The following is an 8,669-nucleotide window of genomic DNA, read 5'->3' on the forward strand; positions in this document are numbered from 1 at the left end:
AAGCGCAAGGGCCCCGTGCCGCTCTCCACCAGTCGGCAGGTGGCCATGGTCGAGGACGAGCAGCCCGAAGGGCGGCCCACACCCAAGAAGTAGAAGGGCGGCAGGCCGGCTTGGCAGCCGGCCTTCTCCTACGAGCAAACTCTCGACGCCCCATGCAAGTTCCACAGCGGCGCGAAGCCGTCCAACCACACAACCCGGAAGTGCCACTGGCTCACCCGAATCTCCAAAGGCGAAGGGCTCGCGCCGCCTCCGCCTGCTGGTCCGCCGCCTCCGGCTCCGCAGCTGCCGACCGCTCGGCCAGCAGTCGGAGCTGTGCATGACGAGTTCCCCGACGAGCATGCCGCCTACATCGTCTTTACAATCCAGCCCGAAGGCCGGTGTAGCAGACGCCGAGAGCACCAGGAAGTCAATGCGGCTGCTGCCAACCCCGCCGAGGACATGCACTGGTCAGAAAAGCCTATCAGCTGGAGCCAGGCCGACCACCCAGAGGTGATGCCATCTCCCGGCTCTTATGCGTTGGTTTTGGATGCCACCCTTGCAACGGACAGACGTGCCGCCCGTTTCTCCCGCGTGCTGATAGACGGCGGGAGCAGCATCAACATCCTGTACCGTGACACCCTGGAGAAGCTGAACGTCAAGACGAAGCAACTCATGCCTACTCGGACTGTGTTCCATGGCATTGTACCTGGCCTGTCCTGCGCCCCCATTGGCAAGATCAAGATTGATGTACTCTTTGGGGACAAGGAGCATTTCCGCCAAGAAGTGATCTGGTTTGAAGTGGTGGACCTGGATAGCCCCTACCATGCATTGCTTGGCCGTCCTGCCTTGGCCAGGTTCATGGCTGTTCCCCACTATGCTTACCTCAAGATGAAGATGCCGAGCGCCAAGGGCATCCTCACCGTAGCCGGCGATTACAAGAAATCTTCCGAGTGCGCTGCAGCCAGCAGCCGGCTGGCCGAGTCCCTTGTGATTGCCGAAGAAAAGAAGATGTTGGACCGACTCATGGCCATGGCCAGCAAACAGCCGGCCCTGTCCTCCAATCCCAAGGAGTGTGATGCCCAAGGATCTTTCCAGCCGGCCAAGGAGACGAAGAAGATACCTCTTGACCCCGAGCACCCAGAAAGGTTTGCCGTCATCGGGGCAAACCTAAACAGCAAATAGGAAGGTGAGCTCGCTGACTTCCTCCGTGAGAATCGGGATATCTTTGCATGGTCCCCTAAGGACATGCCAGGTGTTCCGAAGGAATTCGCCGAGCACAAGCTACACGTCCGAGAAGGCGCAAAACCAGTCAAACAACCCCTCCGCTGACTGTCAGAGGAGAAAAGAAGGATTGTTGGAGAGGAGATAGCCCGGCTTTTGGCAGCCGGCTTCATTATGGAGGTTTTCTTTCCAGAGTGGCTCGCCAATCCGGTCCTCGTGCTAAAGAAGAACAACAAGTGGCGCATGTGCATAGACTACACGAGCCTCAACAAGGCCTGCCCCAAAGATCCCTTTGCCCTGCCAAGGATTGATCAAGTGATAGACTCCACGGCCGGATGCGAGCTGTTGAGTTTCTTGGATGCTTACTCAGGATACCACCAGATAAAGCTAGATCCGGCTGACCGCCTGAAGACCGCCTTCATCACGCCATTCGGAGCTTTCTACTACCTGACTATGATATTCGGCTTAAGAAATGCCGGTGCCACTTTTCAGCGTTGCATGCAGAAGTGCCTCCTCAAGCAGCTCGGCAAAAATGCCCACGTCTACGTAGACGACATTGTGGTGAAGACGGAGAAGCGCGACACCTTGTTGGAGGACCTCAAGGAAACATTTGAGAACCTGCGCCGGTTCCAGATCAAGCTCAACCCCGAGAAATGCGTGTTCAGAGTGCCAGCCGGCCAGCTCCTAGGCTTCCTGGTCTCCGAACGCGCCACTGAATGCAACCCGATAAAGATCAAGGCCATTGAGAGAATGGCGATTCCGACCAAACTTTGAGACATCCAGAAGTTCACCGGGTGCTTGGCCTCCCTGAACCGCTTCATCAGCCGGCTCGGAGAGAAAGCTCTCCCCCTCTACCGCCTCATGAAGAAGACCACTCACTTCGAGTGTAACGACCAAGCCGACCAAGCTTTTCACGAGCTGAAGAAGATGCTGGCCATGCCGCCCGTCCTGGTGGCGCCGACTGAGAAAGAGCCCATGCTCCTCTACATTGCTGCAACCAGCCGGGTGGTCAGCACCGTCATCGTAGTCCAGCGCCCGGAAGAGGGCCGAGCCTAGTCGGTCCAGAGGCCGGTGTACTATTTGAGTGAGGTGATGTCCGCCTCGAAGCAGAACTACCCGCACTACCAGAAGATGTGCTATGGCGTGTACTTCGCCGCCAAGAAGCTGAAGCCCTACTTCCAAGAGCACCCCATCACGGTCGTATGCACCGCCCCGCTTGCCGAGATCATAGGCAGCCGGGATGCATCCGGCCGGGTGGCAAAATGGGCCATCGAGTTGGCCCCTACACGATCTTCTACCAGCCTCGCACCGCCATCAAGTCCCAAGCATTGGACGACTTCCTCGTCGACTGGGCCGAGACCCAGTACCTGCCGCCAGCTCCCGACTCCACTCATTGGCGCATGCACTTCGACGGGTCTAAGATGTGCACCGGCTTGGGAGCCGGCGTCATCCTCACCTCTCCCAAAGGCGACAAGCTCAGATACACGCTGCAAATTCACTTTGCCGCCTCCAACAACGTGGCCGAGTACAAGGCGCTCATACACGGGCTCCTGCTTGCCAAAGAGCTCGGCATACGCCGGATCCTATGTTACGGCGACTCGGACTTGGTAGTCCAATAATCATCCGGCGACTGGGACGCCAAGGACGCAAATATGGCAAGCTACCGCTTCCTTGTTCAGCAGATCAGCGGGTACTTTGAAGGATGCGAGTTCCTCCATGTACCGCGAGCCGACAACAAGCCAACTGATACCCTGGCTTGAATAGGCTCCACTCAGCAGACAATACCAACCGGTGTCTCTCTGCAACGCCTCCTTAAGCCGTCTCCAGAGTCTGATTCCATCTTCGTGCCGCCTAACCCCGACGCAGCCGGGCCCGGCTCGAAGAACCAAGCAGGTGACCCGGGGACTTCGATAGTCGGCCTGGGGACGTCAGTAGGCGGCTCAGGGACTTCCGTAGTTACGCCCGACCCGGGGACTGCCACACCCGGCTCGAGGACTGCGGTAGTTAGCCCGGGGACTGCACCAACACAACAGGCGGCGGCCGACTCCAGCATTTCACCACCCAGCCTGCCCGCCCTGGTTGCAGTAGCCGTGTTGGTAATAGAAGAAGTCGCAGCTCCATCATGGGCTCAGTCCATCCTCAACTTCCTAATAAACAAAGATCTGTCGGCTGATGAAACAGAGGCAAGACAAGTCCAACGTCGAGCCAGAGCATACACAATCGTCAACAGAGAGCTCGTCAGGCGCAGTGTCACTAGAGTCTTCCAGCGATGCATCAAGCAAGAGAAGGGCATTGCAATCCTCAGAGACATCCACCAAGGAGAATGCGGCCACCATGCGGCCTCAAGATCACTCATCACCAAAGCTTTCCGCCATGGGTTCTTTTGGCCGACGGCTTTGGATGACGCCAAGGAGTTAGTTAAACATTGTAAAGGGTGCCAAGTCTTCAGCTCCAAGCAACACATGCCGGCTTCGGCACTCAAGACCATTCCCCTCACTTGGCCTTTCACCGTTTGGGGACTGGACATGGTGGGCCCATTCAAGACGGCGCGCGGCGGCATGACACATCTGCTTGTCGCCGTGGACAAATTCACCAAATGGATTGAGGCAAAGCCGATCAAGAAGCTGAATGGGCCGACTGCCGTGACATTCATCGCAGATATAACAACTCGCTACGACGTGCCACACAGCATCATCACCGACAACGGCACGATTTTTGCCAAGGGAGCGTTGGCATGTTTCTGCGTGACGTAGGGCATCCGGTTGGACTTAGCGTCCGTTGCCCACCCGCAGTCAAACGGCCAAGTCGAGCGAGCCAACGGCCTCATCCTTTCCGGCATCAAGCCCCGACTGGTCGTACCACTGGAATGTTCGGCCGGCTATTGGCTCGATGAGCTGCCGGCCGTCCTCTGGAGTCTGCGCACTACCCCAAACAAGTCAACCGGCTTCACTCCTTTCTTCCTCGTGTATGGTGCCGAGGCGGTCATCCCAACCGACATCGAGTTCGACTCGCCTCGGGTAACCATGTACACAGAGGCGGAGGCCAAGGAAGCACGAGAAGACGGTGTCGACCTGCTGGAAGAAGGCCGGCTGTTAGCCCTCAGCCGGTCCGCCATCTACCAGCAGGGCTTGCGCCGCTACCACATCCGGAAGGTCAGACCAAGATCTTTCCAAGAAGGCGACCTCGTGCTCCGGCTGATCCAGCGAACAGCCGGCCAGCACAAGCTCTCGGCCCCTTGGGAAGGCCCCTTCGTCATCAGCAGAGCGCTGGGAAATGACTCCTACTACCTGATCGGCGCACAGAAGCTGAAGGCATGAAAGAGAGACGACTCTGGCAAAGAGTCGGAACGACCATGGAACGCCAACCTCCTCCAAAGATTTTATAGTTGAAATGCAGTATGTATCACGCTAACTTTTGTACTAAGTATGAGACAATAGGCCCCCGAGGAGAGCTCGGGGACTGCCATCTTTTATCTATAAAATGAAGAGTATCATGCTTATGATCATGTCATTACATTCACTTTTTTCGTCCGGCACCGGGTTCGACTAGTCGGCCCGGGGACTGGCCGCCTTGAGTTATATTAGAAGTCCTACCCGCGGTCAGACAAGTAGTGTGCCGGCACCCAAGCCTTCTCTTGCCAAAAGTCGCAGTTCGAAGAACCGGCTGTCCGGCTGGCAAGAGTTAAAGGCAGGAAAGGACGCCCACACGAAAAATGGCTAGGGACTAACGGACTAATATAACAAAAGCTGGTTTTTCTCCCACCACCGACCGACTACCAGAGTAGCCGGCCGGTCGGCTTCCATTCACCTCGCTTTAATCTAAGAAAGCTCGAGTACTTGCCTTCCCCAAAAATAAAAAAATAAATATAGCCAAGTTCTTCCTTAGCCGCAGGCTGCAGAGCAGCTGCCGGTTGGGAAGGCGGCAGCTAGGGGAAGGCGGCAAAGGAAACAGCCTAAAGATAAAAAGCATACGCGAATGGAAGCCAAACACACACACGATCATATTTACACAAAAGGCCTTCGAAAGGCCAGCATTCAACATAGTTTGAATACACCCCCAGTGGGTGGAACTGCGCAAGTTTAACAAAAATTGTTCAAAGAGTAACAAGCAGGAAAAGCAAGGACGACAGATTAAGCCAAGGGAGCGACTGGTGAGTCGGGCAGGTCGGTAGAGACGGCAGTGCTGGCTGGAGGAGTGGCCGGCTGGCGAACCTCGGCATGATCACCACCTCCCGCAGAGGGCGCGCTAGCACGCGCCTCATTGCTAGAGGCACGGTCAGGCTGGGGCTGGCTGGCCGCTTCACCGGCCGGCTCGACGTCTTCGCCTTCCTCTCCTTCGTCGTCTTCACCTTCATCGCTGGAAGCGATCTCCTCCGCCGAGTCTTCACCGCTGCCGGGTCCAGCCCAAACCATTCCTCCGGCTGGGCAACGCCATCGTCATTTATTTCAGGAGCAAAGACACTGATGTGAGTGCACTCGGCGATCGTCGAGGCACACTGAGCGATAGCCGGCCGCACCTCCTCCATCTCCTCGTCGGCCTCCAGCCGCCAGGTGCGCAGCTGGTCCAGGTTCAGCCCGGGATACCAGGCTCAGACAAACTCCAGCGCCCGCCCAGCTCCAAGCCAGGCCGCCGATGCCTTCCAAGCCTCGAAGCGGCCAACCGCAACCTCCAGCAAGTCGGCAGTCTGACTCGGGGTGCGGGGAATCGTTTTGCCTGGCCAAAGGGCGGCCAACACCTACGCCCCGGCGCGCTGGAGGCGGCGGAGCATACGGTGAGCCGGCTACAGCCGGGCTTGGACCGCCAAGAGTTGCTCCTCAAGCGTTCGGCTCGCGTCCGGCACGATTTCAGCCCCCGCCTGCCGGCGTGCCTCGCGATGGGCCTCGATGGTTTGGGTGGCGAAGACGGAGTAGCCGGGGAAGTAGTCTGCACAGAGAACAAAAAGCAGCACAAGTCAGAACACAAATCAGGGGGCAAGGGGCAAGCAAAGAGTGAGGAAGGCGGCTTACCATCGATCAGATCCTCAATCCGGCCGAAGCCCTCGCTCAGCGCTTGTTTTGCCTCAGCCCAGCCCGCCACTTCGGTCTCGAACTCGGCCTTCAGGGCGTCCTCACTATCATGCGCCTTCTTCAGGGCCGCCTTGTGGCTCTCCTCCTGGTCGGCCAACTTCTTGGCCAGGCGGTCACGCTCCAGGACCAAGGCGTTGTACTCGGCTTCCTTGGCGCGAAGGGCGGCCTGGGCCCCGCTGAGCTGCCCCCTCAAGTCGGCATTAGCTCCTGCAAGCATGAAGACAAAGGAAAAATTAATAAGAAAGAAGTCATCAGGGAAGATCCGACCCGACTGCTCAGCAGTCGGCCCGAATCTCCGGGACTACACCCAGTGGGTGCGCTGACGCGCCCCCACAGGAGATGAACGAGACAAAGCACGCACTCCGGTTGCTGGTCAGGTCCTCGGTTTTCCGGCCCAGCTCCTGAGCCTGGGAGTTGAAGGCAGCAGTGCGGAGGTTATGGTACTCCTGGAAGATCAGACAGGATGCGAGGATAAGATAGTTGTCAGGACTTAGTAAGTTCCAAGCCGCCTGCTCAGCAGCCGACTCGGAACTCGGGGACTACACCCAGTGGGTGCGCTGACGCGCCCCCACGGAAGAAATCAAAAAAGCAAAAACTACCAAGGCCAGAGGGCTCACCCGGATGACGGCCCGTGTCGCGAGGAACTCTTGGGTGTATCGCTGCAGCGAAGCGGCCTGGGCTTGAAGCCGGTTCCGGACCTCCTGGGCCGCTGTGTTCAGCTCGGCCGTCCCCCCCACTGGGCGTCCACTCGGACATGCTGGCGCTGGTGGCCTCCAGGGCCTCTGCCGTCTGGCTGGCGCCCGCAGCTCCGCGCGACTCCGGCGCGGAGGTAGCTCCCCCTGCACGTCGGCGAAATGCCGACTGCACCTCGAGGCCGGCCCCTGCCTCCGGCTCGCCCCCGGCCGGCTGCTCTGGCGCCATGGCTGATTGGCCGCTTTGGCCCGCTCCAGTCGGCGCCGTCTGCGGCGCCCCCTCCATGAAGACCACGTGGTACTCCCTCCTCTCCATCACCGGCGGGTCTTGGTCGACCTCCTCCGACGGGGGCACGGGGATGTCAGGGGCCACGGCGCAGAGGGGAACGACGAGCAACGGAGGCTGGTTGTGCGAGGCCTCCGCCTCCGTCTCCGCGGCTGCCGCCTGCGCCCGGGCCTTGGCCGCCGCGTCGGCCTGCTCCTTCGCCGCCTGGGCGGTCCTTCGCTCCGCCGCCTCCCGCTCCTCCCGCGCCTCCCGTGCGTTCCGCTCCGTGGCCTCCATAAGGTCGGCACGGGGATCCACGCGGCGGGATCCTGAGGACCCTCAGTCGGCCCGACTACAGAGCCGCCAGGACCTCGCTCAAGGGAAAGCGGTGCCCTGCCTGGCGAGCAAAGAAAGGTTTAGAAGAGCTTCAATCGAAGAAGACAACAAAAAAATATATACAAGACATCTGACGACTTACGCCGAGATCGCTTGCGGCTGTTTCACCACCTTGCGGAAGCGGGCCACCTTCACGGCCGCCTCATCCCGCTTGGTCGCCGCCGTGGAACCCTTGGATTTCTTCGGCCGGCTGCCGAAGAAGGTCGACGCGGCCCGGCGTTTCTGCGTGCCGCCATGGGCAGCCGGCGCGGCAGACGGGCCCGCGCCTTGATGATCAAGCGCCGGCTGGCAGTGCGGGGCGGCTTCGACCTCGTCATTGTCCGCCCAGTCCTCGAGGCCGGCCCGAGCCCCGCGCCTCCTGCCTTGTCGCCTTCCCCGACGATGGCATCTTCCATGGCGGCCGCTCCTAGGTCCGGATCATCGACGTCGTCCACCGTGCGGTCGGGGAGGAGCTGGCGCTCTACCACTGCGGCCCCGGCCGTCAGCGGTAGAAGTGGGTTCGGCTGAGGGCAAAACAATTGATCAGAAGTCAGCCATCATGAGGCCGGCTACAAAAGGAAGAAAAGAAGAAAAACTTACGGCAGGCGGAGGGTTGGCGCGAGAATACGGCCCCTTGCCATATCGCCAATCCTCGGCGAGCTTGCAGTTGGAGATGTAGTTCACCATGTAAGACACCTCGGCATGAGGCATCTCCCTGGTGCTCAGCCGGCACGGGTCGAAGCGGCCGCTCATCTGGCAAATCATGTGAGGCCGGCCTTGGAGTGGAAGATACTCGGCGCTCCACGAAGGCGGCCACCAGGTCGGCCCCGGTCAGGCCCTCCGACTAGATCATCACCCGGAGCCGGGAGACGGCTGCGTTCCCGGCCTGAGACAACGACCTGGCCCGGTAGCTCCACGAGGGTTGCCTCCCAGCCGGCGGGCCGGCTACGTAAGCCGGCAGGTTGAATTCGTCAGATGCGGCTGGAGGTGGTAGAATTCAAGAAAAGTGCAGAGGAATCCACTCACCGGGAGGCCGAAGCCGCACAGGCAGTGCGAGCGGAAGATTACCCG

The sequence above is a fragment of the Triticum dicoccoides genome, chromosome 5A (assembly GCF_002162155.2).
Source record: "Triticum dicoccoides isolate Atlit2015 ecotype Zavitan chromosome 5A, WEW_v2.0, whole genome shotgun sequence".
NCBI lineage: Eukaryota > Viridiplantae > Streptophyta > Magnoliopsida > Poales > Poaceae > Triticum > Triticum dicoccoides.